The sequence below is a fragment of the Lissotriton helveticus genome, chromosome 4_1 (genome assembly GCF_964261635.1).
Source record: "Lissotriton helveticus chromosome 4_1, aLisHel1.1, whole genome shotgun sequence".
NCBI classification, from domain to species: domain Eukaryota; kingdom Metazoa; phylum Chordata; class Amphibia; order Caudata; family Salamandridae; genus Lissotriton; species Lissotriton helveticus.
In genome coordinates, this window is record NC_136063.1 from 1,635,629 (window position 1) to 1,651,637 (window position 16,009).

The following is a 16,009-nucleotide window of genomic DNA, read 5'->3' on the forward strand; positions in this document are numbered from 1 at the left end:
ATCCAGGCGGCTGCAGCTAAACTGGCACTCTCTCGAGAACGAAGATCCTCCACCACTCTCGCCTTGGCCGACCTTCACTGGCTGCCTATACACCAGAGGATGTGTTTCAAATCCCTATGTATTGTCTTCAGGGCAGTTCATGGGCTAGGCCCCCGACCACTCCAAAACAAACTTAACTGTTATGAGCCTACCCGGTCTCTTCGATCCTCATCCTTAAACCTTATCAGCATACCCAGGATCAAGAAAGCCACCCGTGGTGGAAGAGCCTTTAGTATAGCTGCAGCTCATCTGTGGAACAACCTTCCTACTGACATCAGAAAACAAACGAACTGATGGCCTTTCGGAAAAAGGTTAACACATGGCTCTTCCCAAAAATCTAATCGTCCAGAGCCCTAGATCACTGCCCTCTTGTTACACAGGTCCTTCAGCTATATGTACTCAGCGCCAGGATGCCCGTGGGGTTGCAGAGCGCTCTATAAATGATTAAATAAATAAATAAATAAATAAATTCCACGAACACACGGAATTCCTTGTGTGACCCGCTCACAATGCTTTTTTCCTGTTTGCAAGCGCTGTTTGGTGCTCAGGGAGAAATATCTTGCGAACACGCATTTTGAAAGCACGAACTGGCAAAAAATTCCGCAAAGCCGCGGATCACAGAATTTTTGCCAATTCCCCATTCTCCGCGGAATTACCCAAATTACGCAAATTCTGCGAGCTGAACAGAATTTACGGCCCAGGCCTACTTATCAGTTTCCCACGACCAAGTACTGTTTCCATCCATTTTTGTGGAACTATGGGGTATATTACCAACAACTAGCGATAATTTTTGTCTCTAACTTGTTTAGAGACAAAAATTATCGCCGCACATCGGCGATTTTTATCGCAGATAAACCTTGCTATTAGCAAGGTTTATCGCAAATGCGATAAAAAACGGCCGCAATGCATGAATATCGCTGAAAAGTCAGCGATATTCATGCATTATCGAGCAAATGCTCTTAGCCATGTTATCCACCTCCCATTGGATAACATGGCTAAGAACTGCACAGGGGCAGGTGTTAGCTTTTGGAGATATTCCCGCTTAGCGCGAATATCTCCAAAAGTTGGTAATAGGAGATAGCGATGTTAGCGACTGTTTCCAGTCGCTAACATCTTGGCACGCCCACTTTGCATGCCATTAGTGATAAATATCACTGACATGCAAAGCGGGGCCCAAGATGGTCGCTATCTCCTATTAGCTGTCACTAACTGGTGTTAGCGACAGCTTGGTAATAGGGAGATAATTTTATCTCCGCTTTCTTGGCTTTTAAAGCCAAAAAAGCGGAGATAAACCCCCTTGATAATATGCCCCTATATTTTTAACGTTGTGTAATATACTATTAATACTTCCAACATTGCATCATCTCAGCGTTGTCATAATTCTGCACGTTCTTCCCTGTGTAAATGTCTTCCAGGTATTGCACAGCCTCTGGCTGCCATCTTGAGGTGGACAGAGGATTGGTAGTTTTCCAGCAACAAGTTATATTTGGTCTGGCTAGTAAAGTTGCAAATACAATTGCTTTCTTAGAAGCTTTGTCGCATGTCAGTGGTGCGGCGCGGCCAAGTACAAACTCCTTCAAGGTTTATGCACTTCATAACCAGTCACGGCAGTTTTCTTCCAGTCCTAGTATAGCACGCGAGAGACACAGGACCACAGCATTTGAGGCAGCTTCAACTGAACTACACCGAGGGCAAGGGGGGGGCTCTGGGGTAAATGCTGCTAATTATCTGAGGCGTAAGTTATGCTCTATTTAAGATATTAAACTCGATGGGACATATTATCAAGGGCCATATAGCCAAAAAAAGGTAAAATATATAGGGGCAGATCTATGAGGCCCTTGCGCCACTTAGCACCGCAATTGCGTCACTTTATTTGACGCAACGGCGGCGCAAACAATGCGCCCTATTTACAACGTGACGCATCTACGAGATGCGTCACGTTGTAAAGCCCTGTGCCATAAGGAGGCGTTCCTGCGCAGGGGGGGCGTTCCTGCGCAGGAACGCCCCCTGAAAGTGGCTGAGTGAAATCTATAAGATTTCACTCAGTCACTTTCAGGCCAATGCTGCGTCAAAACCCTGTGCCTGCTTGAAGCAGGCGTAGGTCTTGACGCAGCATTGTGAAGATGGGGCACCCCCGAGCCTTGCTGGAGCTGCGTCGCGCTTGCGACGCAACTCCAGCAATGCGCCACCTTTACGGCACAGATGCGTCACGCATCTGTGCCGTTTTTGCCCCATGGTGCGCTGCATTGTAAATGCGGCACACCATGGGTGGCGGAGCTGTGGCGCACTGTGGCGCACATTAACTGGCGCATCCCTGGGGATGCGCCAGTCATCATAAATCTGCCCCATAGTGCAAAACGAACGTGTGGAAAGCTGGCTTTAGCTCATATTTTTAATTTGCACCTTGTAGAGTAAAGTGTCTTGATTTCTTTTGATCCTATTAAAACATTTGTTTCCATCACCCTTCAGAATTACCACAGAGACCTTCATTTGTGCTTTCCTAATTGCTGATATAATTTGAAATGTGTGTATAGGTAATTTCTTGATATTTAAGCGTTGTAGTGTGTTATAAAGAAACTGACATGCTACCTCCTTTACTTTTGTTTCCTGCACCCAGCAGGATTGTCACCTGGCTCACTTTGACGACCCTTTCTTGCATCGGAACGCCCTCCTGCAAAGATTATTTTTATAATGTGGCACAGGGGTTTACAAAGTGACGCACCTGCACTTCATAAATATGGCACAACGTGGTGCATCTTTTACACCGCTGGTGCGTCACAAACAGTGACACACCAGCAGCGCTAAAGTGATGCAAGGGCCCTTAAATTAGCCTCACAACATTTAGAAGCATCTTTATTGCTCATTCACTTTCTTAAAGATTATTTCTGGGGTGCTGCAGAGCCCCCAGCACCTATACTTCCAGCGCCTATGAAGTAAGCGATTGGAATACTTTCTATAAGCGTTCCTTGTTCCTCTCATTTCGGGTCGACTTCCTTCTAAGATTATGCTTCCCCTGCATGAATGTGTGATGTCAACAGTAGGCCATTCTCCAGTCAAATTTATTTCTGTTTTTAAAATACCACTGGGCATATTAACAAGGGGCTCCGATAATATTGAAAAGCGGCAATAATATTATCGCATTATCAACAAGGACACGCTAGCGCGTGTATCCTTGCATTAGCGCCCCTTGTCAGCACGCCTCCCATCGCATCGCTAATGAGATGCAAAGGTGGCGTGCCTGACAAGAATCCCTTGGGAAAATATCGCTAACCCTGCTTCGTCATATTAACACAGAGGGTTAGCGATATTTAAAATCATGTTAAGTATGCGTTAACACAGGAATTTAACGTCTGGTAAATTCCTGACTAAGGCATATCTAGCATAGGGGTGGATTGTGCGGCTAAGACCACAGGCCCTATCACCAATGATATCGCTGTTTTCCATGGACCTCGCTGGAAAACCAGCGATGTTCCATGGAAAACATCGCTATCACTGGAATAATTATCGCCATTGCGCTATGCGTTGTTAATACAGGGCTAGCATGGTGATAATTATCTGCGATAGCCGGAGATAAAAATCCCCACGCTAAGAGCGGCCAGCGATAATTATCGCTGCTGCTTGTTGATATGCCCCCACATTTCTAGAACACACTTCACAGTAGTAGACCGATTTGAAACCCATAAACAATATACATTTGTAAATTGGAAAAGTGAATAAAGGGAATGTTTTTCACCCCTTAGTTATGAGTGTCATAAAAAACTCGAGCTTTGCTCTCATTGTCTAATTTGTTACTGTGAATCTCTTAGTGAAAAACAACCCTATATAATTTTATATTTAAGTGCACCATAGCACTTAGCAAGCTACAACTTACAACAAAAAACAGCTTATTAATAATCACATAGGTGAAACCTAATGCATTTACCAGTGTTTGTTTGGGTGTCCTTCTCTTATTAGTATCCTGTGGCCTAATTACTCATTCTCATCCGCTTTGTAGGTGGGACTTCTTCTATTAGGTTAGGGCTGGGATCCAACTCCTTTTAATGTTGTATATTTTCGCCAATGCTTTTGAAGAATGATTTTCGTGTCAGCACACAGGGCTACATTACTTTGTTTCTCCAACACTTGTATTATTAATTTAAACCTAATCTCTCCCTGCACACATTTGAAGCTAGCTTGTTGTTTGCATGTCTTTTTCTTTGCTTGTACACAATGTTGAGCTGACACCGAGACTCAAACCTGGCTCCCCTTTTTCTCCCTGGATGGATAAAAACTGATTTAGAACTTGTGAGCTGGCATTTGACAGCACACTTATCTCCAGTAACGATTAAGGCTGCGTCCTTGGCACAGGGTTGTAAATTAGTGACAGGACCAGTTTAAAGTGGTCAATAGGCAAATACCATTGCATGGGTGTTACATCTTTATAACTGTCAAACTTAGAAACAAATATAATTTTGGTTCCAAATGAAGGAAGTAATTTGCCAAAAGAAGGTACATTTTAGTTTCACAAATTAGCAACCTCTTCCTCTCGATGGGAGAATATTTCAGCTGACACTCAAACCCATTGACCCCTGAAAAGGCCCAACACTACAACCACTAGCCAGAGGCTGGGCCCTGGAACACTGCACCACACACAGGGCAAACACCACAAACCCCAGCCAGAGGATGGGCCCTGGAACAGTGCACCACACACAGGACCAACACCACAAACCCCAGCCAGAGGCCAGCCTGGAGCACTGCACGACTGACAGGACCAACACTATAACCCCCAGCCAGAGGCTGGGCCCTTGAACACTGCACCACACACAGGGCCACACCACAAACCCCAGCCAGAGGCCGGCCCGGAGCACTGCCACTCACTGGGTGACCCTCTTTGTCCACAACTAGAGGGGGCGGGCCCTGGAACAATCCATCTGCGTGTCTCCCTCTGCTAGTAGAACACACCTACAAGTTGTTGATGGGAAAAGATCTATGTAAGAATAACACAGGAGCAGGTTAACAATACAATATGGTTTAATGCATTAATCAGCTGACATTTTATATCATTCCCCCCTATATTTGGTTCTTCAACTACTTCTTCTCCTAATCTCCCATCCTCGAAGGGAATCTCCTCATATATAACACTCTGTTCTAAGACATCTGTGGTGCTTTTTCTGACCAAGACTGCTCCTCCAAAGCTAGCGGTCATCTTTTTGCAACAGGCTAGTATCACCTGAAAAATAAGGCACATCAAAAGTAATACAACAATTAAAGGCAACAAGAACTTGAACAACGACATCCAGGGCGGCATCCAATCGAACCAGCCCTTGAACCACTCATCCGGAGCACCCCCCTCTTCGACCAACTACTTGTGGAGATCATGCCATGTCTGAATGGCCATTGTCTGCATCATTGGCTGGCCCATACGTGCAGCAGGCATATCCAATCTTCTTGGACACCCCCCCCTCCATGGCCGTCATTAAATCTAGAATGTATCTATGCTGCACCACCATTAATTTAAGGGCACGTAGTTCTTCCTTTATGGCATTGAAGCCATCTTCCGTGGCGGTATGGCCTTCATTAGCTCCCATCTTGGGATCTGGAGCCAGCAGGCGGTTGCTTTTACCTGAATCAATGGCATGGTGCTGCCAAAGAACAGCTGGGCAAGACTAAAAAGCCTGTTCTCTTGCGGAACAATTCCCCAGGATGTGGTGCCAAAGTACTCAGCAGATCTCTTCTTCACGTGCTGATGCAGCAAGGTCATTAGACGGCTTATGGGATGTCTTAATGTCCACTCCTGGTATCACCAGGGAGGGGGTGTGCAGTGTGACCAGGGCGCAGAGACCACTCCAGTTCGGAGTAGCTGGAGGTGGAAACCGGCTCCACATTTCCAAAAGTGGTCCATCAGGCCGGCCGTGCCCCCCTGCATGTCGGCGTTCTCCACGGTGGTATTGCAGTTGAGGTTACTTACCACCTTTACTGTCCCATTTCCTCTAAAACAAAGAAAGAACTGTGTTAATCTTATTGCTTCTCTAGGGTGTGTGTTAGTTCTTGTCCAGGTACATCTCTGTATGTTTGCATCCCATATTTGCTGACATTGTCCTACTACCTTATCAACTCTTAGAGGGCTATTTGTTTTAGTGCCTTTCCACAATGGTATATCTCTACATATGAATGTGGCACCAGTGTGCCATTTATCATTGTCAAATACTGATCCTGTAACATTGAGTACCGGCCTAGCTGCGCAGTCAGGGGGCAGAGGTTTGGCTGAATACTCACTGCATTCGGACGATGGGTTAGCCTTTCCTAAAAAGCCCAGCTGTAATTTAATTTTTTTCCAAACTGTATAGATTCCTTTCTGCCCTGCTTCCTTCATTCTTGATACTTCCTTCATTATATCTTCATTTTCTTTCAGAATTTGCAGGACTCCAGGGGTGGTGTCAAATAAGGTTATATTGACTTGAGACATTGCCGGACTAACATGCATTGGTTGTAGATGTGCTTTTATTCTACATATAAAAAGAGGTGCAAAAGACAGTGCGTAGCATTTGGGGGTACCTCTTTGGGGTGATGCAATCTATCTACCGCAGTGGCATGGGGAATAAGGGAGCATACATACCAACTGGTATTGGCTGTAGACTGGCCCATACTATGCGTGTGCTGGTACCAACTATTTTCAAATAAAGCATTGTGGAGAGGGTGATGATCAGTATAATTTTCAACACTTCTACGCATGCGCATGATATCTAATGTAGAGAAAAATTCAAAATAGACGAGGGCTGTCATCATCAATATTAACGCACTGAGAAGGAAAAAGAAAAGAAAAGTACATATCTTAAAATAAGTGTCTGTTGGAGCGTTGGAGGCTTTACTCCAGTTGCTTCTCCTGTTCCCCCCACTCGGTGTCGGAAAGGATAGATGGCAAGGTCGGCACCAGGCGAATGTGTCTCAGATTGTACCATGGCTTATGTCCTTCAACTTTCACCGCAGTAGCTGTGCTGTGTGCTACTGTGAAGGGTTCGTTGAATTTGCTGTCCTTCCAGGTACGGATAAAGTGCTTTGCGTACACTAGAGTTACAACTGGCAAAGGTGGCCTTTGGTCATCTGCTGGAAGTGTGTTGGCGTGCTTATCTGCTTCCTTGGTGACCTGTTTAGAAAATAACTCTGCGGCTTTTGTCAGCTGTGCAATATAGTCAGAAATTTCAGTTTGAACAACTTCAGGTGCACTTTCAGTTTGCAACTTGTGTCTAGTTGGGGGCACAAATGTACTCATCAGTCTCCCAGTCACTATTTGGTGTGGGGTCAAGTGGTGATCTTACCCTGGCATATTTCTGCGGGTAAGTAATGCAAATGAGATACAGTACAACCAGTTCTTTTTCAAGGCAAGAGAACGAGGCAGAAGCGCGAACCCCGAGTACAAGAGAACACATCCAGTTCACCTACGGAATCACGCTGATATATGCCCGTTCAAGAAAGGTTTTATAAACTTTTAAGATACACATACAGACGGATAACAAGAGTGGAAGTACCCTCATATACCTATAAGAAAGAGGAGAGATCTACTATCTTTCTGTTCCATATTTGCAAAGAGATATACAGAAGAATAAGCAGAGTGGAAGTACCCTCACATACCTATAAGGACAAGAAGAGGTCTCTTTCCTCCCAGCTCTATATTGGCGAAGAGGTAAACAGCCCTAATTTTCACGCACTCAACAGGGGTGGGGGAAAAGGAATAGAGATACTGATAGTGTCCTTTGTGCCCATATTAGGAAGAACCTCACCACGTGCTAAAAGCCACGATCTGAGACTAAACAAAACACACACAGTGGGGCTCTGTCTTACATCTACATGAAAGGGTGTTAAGTAATAATCATTGAAGCCGGTGACCCCAAAGAAACGGCAGTCCTGAAGAAGGTGCTACAATATCTAGTGCTCTTGGCACCGAAACGCGTCGACGCATTCCTTTTTTACATAGAATCCAAGTAGGGTCCAGTGAGCAATAGATACGCATAAATTAATGGTACTATTGACGGCACTTGTCATATTGACTAAGGACCATTGGATCCAGAAATTAGCAGTGGCAAAGGAATTAGAAAGCCACAGTGTATAGGGGGTTGTTTTTCTGTAATTCAATGATATATCTGTCTGTTATATTTGTTTTTAGATTAATTTTCTGTTTAGATTTATGTTAAATTTGCTCATATATGTAATGAATTGTTATGAATATTAATTTTCATTGTATTTGTTCAAAGATTCTTCTTTGAAATTTTAATTCGCCATTTTGTGGAAATCTTCCTTTTTACATGTTTTTATTAAAAAGATTGTGAACGTTAAGTTTTAGTGTGGAAATTAACTGTTTGCCATTATAACGTCTTGATTTGTTTGTTCTAGCTGGTGTATGAATGCCTAGACAGATGGGTATGGAAGTATAGTAAGTCCATACGTTAGGGTGTACCCAGGGATTTCCCTCTGACTGGCTTTTTCAAGGTGATACACAGTTTACTCAATCTGTTCTTGAGGAGGCCATTGAGGCGCTCCACAATTCCATTACTTTGAGGGTGATAAGCTGATGAGATCCTGTTTGTTATTCCTAGCAAGGTGGTATGAGGGGAAAAGATGTTATTCATGAAGTGTGTCCCATTGTCGGATCTGAACCCTTTGGGAATTTTCCATCTCGTAATAACCTCATGGATTAGAAAAGTAGCAGCAGACTTGGCATCACAGTGCAAACAAGGGCCTGCTTCGATCCACCTTGAAAATGGACAGACTACAACTATGAGATAACGGTAACGGTTGCATCTGTCAATCATATCAACATAATCAATGTGCAACTCCTTGAAGGGTCCTTGTGGTCGGGGTATTATAGAAGCTATTACCTTGAAGGTCAGATTTGGGGAATACTGCTGACACACGGAACATATGTATAGGTACATTGTGAACATCTCATGTAAGTTGAGAACAAACCAATCTTGGCGTATCTGGAGGGACATGTTGTCTGGCAGTGTGTGATGGAAAATGTAGCTGGTTCAAGGCTATAAGTAGTAGTACTTGAGGCATGACAGGCTTCCCTGTGGATATCTGTCTGTATATCAAATCTGCACCTGTCAGTGTGCATCCCCTGGATTCCAACAACTTCTTTTCATGGACTGGAGCATTTTCCTGTATCTCTCGTAGATGCAGGTGAGCTGTTTCTGTATAATGCCTAGTAGGGTCCAGGGGATCATAAGATGCATCTGTGTCGCTAGCTGCTGTGTCAGTCATTAATAGAATTGTGGTAGGTATATTGTTTAGAGGGAGTTTGGCTGCTTGCTTGGCTGCCCTATCAACCAAGTCATTTCCACAGGACACAAAGCGTTGAGAATTTTTGTGAGCTGCACATTTTACTACCGCGACTCCCTTTACAATAATGTATTACGTAAGCCGTGATCTCAGTCCATGGTTTGGCTTCTAAGGCTACTATGTTGTCTAGTTTGTCCAGCACTTCAGCTGGTAATCCCTTCTTCGCTATGTTATGGAACAGTATTGCATTTTGTCCAGTCACATCCCATCTCTCCTCACATCCCATTACCTCCTGTGTCCATTTCTCTTTTATTCTACTTAGGAATTGTGCTGGGTCTTCATCTGGCTGCATTGTCTGTGCCATGAGAGATCCAATGTCTCGCCTGTCTGGGTACCTTCGTCTTAGTTGTGTCCAAACAATTCCCCTAACGTTGTTGAAGTGTGACTCATCACATTTTGAATTAGTCAATGTCATGTCCTTCACTCCTGCTTTTTTGAACGGTGTGTCTGTTTCTTCTCCTATAAGGGAGCTTAATAAACTTTTGATGTCGCCTATGGCAAGGGGTATCCCTGCTGCGTGTTTTTCAAAAGCAGCTATCCACTTCCCCGCCCCTTCGGCAAGTGGTGGCAGCTGTTCTTTAGGATTTTCTTTATCCATCTGGGGCCATGGTATGTATGGGGGCATCCCCGAACCTTTAAATATTAAGGGCAGTTGTGACAGCACCATGTCCCCATGTCCAGTAGGGTGACGTGGGTCATACTGTCTGGCATATCTCTGCCATATTCGCAGGCTGTCCTTCTTATAAGGATAATCCCACTCAGGATCCCCTATTGCCATGTCTCGTGGCACAAAAGAACCATCTCGTGGCCGTGGTGTCATTTGTGGTGCTAGACCTTCTGTCCAACCTGATAGATTGTCAGTAAAAGGGACAACGTTGTACCAACTCTGTTCGTGTTGGGCCACTATTTCATTGGGTGTCAGGGAGCACAGAAGTAGGCGTGCTGTGTCATTCTTCCGGTCATGTGAAATGTCCCCTGCTTCTCATAGGGGTGTGCATGCGTTCCATCAAATCACAATCTGTTTAACTCTCGCTGCCTTCTATGTAAGGCTTCAGCACCCCTGTTGGTGTCTACCCCCTCACAGGCAAATTGTGACTGTTCTCTATCATAGTCGTTAATGATGGACATTCTTTTAACATGCTCAGTAACATCATCTAATGCCTCATCTGATCGTATGTAAGATCTTTCTGACCTCATGTCTTCTTCACCTAAGAGGTTATGTGCACGGAGGAAGTCCTCCAAGCTTTGGTGTTCCATCATCTGTGACCTGTCTAGTGTCTTCCGATGCCACAGGGGCACCTTCTCTTTTTCCCAGGTTGTTCTTGTGTCTATATGTCCATCTTCCCTTATCTTGACCCACTTGTTATCGCCACCCTCCTCTGTCAGCTTCCAGCGTGCTGCAGGAGGTGTTTTTGGTGTAAAGGCTAACTTTCCTGTCCCCCTCTCACTCTTGGGGCTTGAATTCCTTGGACCGCTGACTGTTTTCCTAGTAACACCTCCTCCCTGTGTGTCCTTTTAATCTAATTTTGGGTGCTGACCTTCACTTTTATCTTTCTCGGTAGGCACAGTTTCATCTTCTAAATGAAGTTTAAAGGTAGCATCCACTGTTCCTACACATTTACTGGTGTCCCCCCCCCCCGACATCTCCCGAGGTGTGCTAGCCGATCATGAGCATGGCGGTAGCCAGACATATTCACTGTGTTTGGGAGATGATTCTGATGGTAGGCTACACTCAGGGTCTTAATATCTTAGAGCAGGCAGATGTGAGGAGGTGGGTGGTGTGTTTAATGTATTAGCCTGCACGGTATACATGCCCTGTACCTTTGCAATGTTTAAACTTGCTTGAGCCTCTCGGTACAGGGGTGGAGAAGCTGAAGGAGGGGACTGGGGCCTTATCTCAGTCTCTGTCAGAACGGTATCTACACCTCTGATGCACAGGAGCAGAATGACAGGAATCTACCAAACTCCCTTCTACAGCTGTCCAGCAGCATTGCTTTCCCGCACGTGGCCTGCCAAGGAATCCAAAGGGGGGAAAGGAGATGGGACAGAGAAGAGACTGACACTCCTTGAATTCTGGTTCCGTTCTTGGGTCTTCTATCTCCTGCTATCTTCTATTCATGTCTGGCATGTGCTTTTTAGTGGAACTGAAAATAACCTCCAGTTAGTGCAACTTCTTATTTCACATTCAGCATTTTACAATAATCATTACTTATTTCTCTAGCACTTACCCAGTTCTTTGGTGACATGTGCCCCCCTTCTTTCTTCTGTACTTGTGTATAATAACCCTTGTCTGTAACTATAATCAAAACTGTTGTTAACAAATATTATTTCTATGATGCCTTTTAATTTGTTCACACTCTTTCTCTCTTTTTACAGACTCTTACCTACAAGGTGTACTGAAGGCTCCTAGTGTTTCTTCACTACCGTAGCAGGTAAGATCTTGTTACTTATTTCTTTTAATCCTGTTTTAGTAAATTAAGTGTAAATATAAATGTTCTCTAGTCCTGCACCTAATTGGACACAGTGTTTGATACATAAAAAGAAAACGAAAAATAGAAAATGAAAGGCAGCGACCTCTCTCTGCTTTCTAAAATACTTGAGAGGCTAATATATAATAATAATAATAATAATCCACATTTGTAAAGCGCACAATCACCCGTTAGGGTCTCTAGGCGCTGGGGGCCGTCGGGAAGATTAAGCGAGCTATTGCCCAGAGTCACATGGTGCTGGGCTAACCTGCCGCCGGAGCCAGGGATCGAATCCTGATCCCCAGATTCCAGCGTCAGTCGCCCTGGCCGCGGCGCCACACCTCTCCCATATCCAAACAGACTTTAACTAACTATACTTTGTGTGAGGAAAAAATATGTTGTAACATTGTAACACACTTTTACACCTGTAACTGAAATCTAGGGGTTTCCAAGATGCACTCCGTAAATATTTGCTTCATGAAATGAGAATCCCAAAGAATATTCACTTGAAGGGATAACTGAAAAAACGCTTGCTATGCCTGCAATTATCAACTTATCTCTTGATATAAACGAGCGAGGAAGCTGCTTCTAAATACTGAAATATCACACAATATCAAGCTTACTACTAGCGCTATCCAGCGCTTCTACGAATGAACTGAACTGCTGCCAAAACTGGCGACACAACAAAGTTAGCGCGACGAAGGTCCCTGACAAAACTTGTCGCCACTCCAATCCGACACCCAGCTGATACTTTCCCTCACCAAAGACCCAGCCGCCGCCAAAACCAACCTCCAGGAAGGAATGAAAGACGCGGCAGAATGGATGAAGCTCAGCCGCCTGAAACTGAACTCAGACAAGACGGAGGTCCTCATCCTCGGAAACTCCCCATCCGCCTGGGACGACTCTAAGCCTGGGCGTAGTTTGCGTAGCAGCACTACATATCGCTTCTACGTAGAGTAGCTGAAGACGCTGTGTGCTTGTCTGTACTATGCTAAAATTGCAAAAAGCTTCCTGTACATGCCCAGATATGAGAAAATAAGCTTTTCTATCTTTATATGTTAATGTGCATATAGTACTCTCACTATGGTGAAACTGAAAACTTGGCAAGCAGTGGGAGATGTGATGATTTTGGGATCCTCCCTAACCTAGGGAGAGTACCAAACTGATGCCTTGAAAACAAAAAAGCACATCTCATTGAACGATTTAATTGTGGTCCCATCCTCTTAGGACAAACCCAAACACAGTTATTGGCAAAAAAACATTCCCAACCAAAGGCCTTGCAAAGCATTATGGGATGAAATTAGCAGTGGGCAGTGAATCTTATATAGTATACAATATTAAAAGAATTCTACAAAGAGCTGCAGTTCCACTGGTCATCCCTAGATGTCCCTCACGAATCAAATGTAAATGCTTGATGAAAGGGTTTCAATTAAGGGTGGGCGGCCAGCTACGCTCCGTGCACGGAGTGCACGTAGTGCCGTCTCCTACGCATTTTGCGTAGCGGGCATAGCCAGGCGGCACTACGCGCGCTCCGCAGACGGTGCGTAGCCGGCCGCCACCCGCCTCCCTCCCGCCCTCCCTAAATACTTAAATAAAAGGATAGAAAGCTTTTAAAAACAATTACCTTGTCCGCCGCGTCCCCGGGGCTCCCTCTCGCCGTCCCGCGATTCGCGCTGCCATTTCGGATACTAATGCGCATGCGCGGGCGGCCGTGCATGCGCATTTCTCATTAGGAATTTCTCAATTTTTCAAAGCATCTGAGAATATTGTTCATTTAGATGCTACGCTACGTGATTAAGCACAGTTTAGGTACTGGACTACGTGCAATTTGCGAAGTGGGAATTAGTAAAAACTTTGCATGCTCCGTCAGCACGGGAGGGAGGCGGGCGGCGCGGAGTGGGGCTACGCGGAGTGCGCGGGTGGGCGTAGTTTTGCGCCCACTTCGCGTAGCTCCGCGGAGCCCCACTCCGCATACTACGCCCAGGGTTAGTTTCAATGCTTTTGCATTTTACTCGTGAGGGACATCTAGGGACGACCAGTGGAACTGCAGCTTGATGTAAGAATAATTTCAATGCTTTGCATTTGACTTGTGAGGGACATCTAGGGACGACCAGTGGAACTGCAGCTCTTTGTAGAATTATTTTGATATTGGATACTATAATATTCACTGCCACTGCTAATCTTGTCCCATAATGCTTTGCGGGGCCTTTGGTTGGGATTGTTTTTTGCCAATAACTGTGCTTGGGGTGGTCCTAAAATGATGGGATCACCACTGAAGTTCAACAAAATATGCTTTTTGTTTATGCTCTTTGTGTTCAAGGCATCTGCTTGGTGCTCCCCCTAGGTTAGGGGGGGCCCAAAATCATCAGCTCTCCCATTACCTAATGTTTTCAGTGTAAAAGTTCATTTTTGTGAATTGGTTATATGCTGTTAAGCATGTAAAATTGCTTTTTCAAAGCATCTGAGAATATTGTTCATTTAGATGCCACGCTAAGCACAGTTTAGGTACTGGACTACGTGCAATTTGCGAAGTGGGAATTAGTAAAAACTTTGCATGCTCCGTCAGCGGAGCGAGGTTTTTCACTGGGCTCCGCACCGACATCCCCGGACCACACACGAAACCTAGGATTCATCCTGGACGAGCGAGGTCCTCGGACCACGCACGAAACCTAGGATTCATCCTGGACTCCACCCTCACGATGACCAAGCAAGTCAACGCCGTCTTGTCCTCTTACTTCAACACCCTGCGCATGCTCTGAAAAATCTTCAGGTGGATCCCCACCGAAACCAGAAAAACCGTCACCCAGGCCCTCTTCACCAGCCGACTGGACTACGGAAATGCCCTATACGCAGGAACCACCACCAAACTTCAGAAACGACTACAATGCATACAGAACTCATCCTCGACGTCCCTCGCCACAGCCACATATCCGCCCACCTGAGAGGCCTGTACTGGCTCCCCGTCAGCAAGAGGATCACATTCAGGCTCCTCACCCAAGCACACAAAGCGATCCACGACATGGGCCCCGAATACCTCAACAACCGCCTCTCGTTCTACACTCCCACCTGCCAGCTCTGCTCCGCCGGCCTCGCCCTCGCCACCATCCCATGGATCTGCAGAGCCACCGCCGGAGGAAGATCGTTCTCCTACCTTGCAGCCAAGACGTGGAACTCCCTCCCTGCACACCTACGAATGACCCAGGACCATCTCACCTTCAGGAAACACCTCAAAACCTGGCTTTTCGAGCAGTAGCAGCACCCCCCTCCCCCCAGCGCCTTGAGACCCTCACGGGTGAGTAGCACGCTCTTTAAATATGCCAATAGATTGATTGATCGATCGATTGATTGATAAGTTCAGCTAAACTCATTGTCCCTTGTAACATGCTATTTTCTGACCTATTTCCGGTGCAGAGCTGTATTTCTACTGAGGCCTAAAGCTGCTTTTAACTTGAAACTTCTGCGTAGAAGTTGCAGACCTAAACTCTGTGTGTGTTTGTACAAAATGTATCCTATTGTTCCCCTATCAAAGTTCTAACTGTAGTTTATCTGGCTGTACCACATTCTAGGAGTAATATATGCTTGTTTCAGACATGGCGGCTGCAGACCCCAGGGCCAGGCTCCAGGAAGAAGCCACCTGCTCCATTTGCAGGGAGCTGTACGCTGACCCCGTGACCTTAGACTGCGGACACAACTTCTGCCTCTCCTGCTTTGACACATTTAAGAGGAAAGAGGACCTGGAGAAAGACTGCCCAGAGTGCAAGCAGCGCTTCGACCCAGAGAAGGAACTGAAACCGAATAAGAGATTAGCCAACATAGCGGAGATGTTAAAGGAAATGCAAATAGCCCCAGGAGGCCTCTGTGAGGCGCACGGGGAGCGGCCGACACGCAGAGAGCACTGTGTGATCCCCGTGAAGGATGCGGAGCAGAAGCACAAGGTAAGAGGGGCTGGAGACAGCGACAAGCAACCCTCACGGGGGACATAATATAAAGTCATGTTATTGTTTGCACACGTGCTTAAAGTTCACTAACGCATTAGCATCATTACACATTCACAGGCGTATCAATGCAGGGCTGTTTCTCTCTCCTGTGATGCACATTGCACTGTTTAACTCAAATATCCCGATGCATATCGGCTCGTTCTACAGTTGACTTCGATCCCTTGATTTTCTTCTGCTCGAACTTTTACA

At 45.5% G+C, this 16,009-nt stretch overlaps 1 long non-coding RNA gene and 1 pseudogene across 1 annotated transcript in view; one reads left to right on the plus strand and one right to left on the minus strand.

Annotated features, from left to right (window-relative positions):
• The window catches only part of LOC144828265 (uncharacterized), a 68,233-nt gene extending 52,457 nt beyond the window's left edge, over positions 1-15,776 (plus strand). The window contains exons 2-3 of the long non-coding RNA XR_013610406.1: positions 11,731-11,786; positions 15,411-15,776. This is a non-coding gene — a long non-coding RNA (uncharacterized LOC144828265). The remainder of the gene's footprint in view (positions 1-11,730; positions 11,787-15,410) is intronic.
• LOC144826803 (uncharacterized) lies at positions 9,347-11,600 on the minus strand (annotated as a pseudogene).
• Positions 15,777-16,009: the final 233 nt, after the last annotated feature.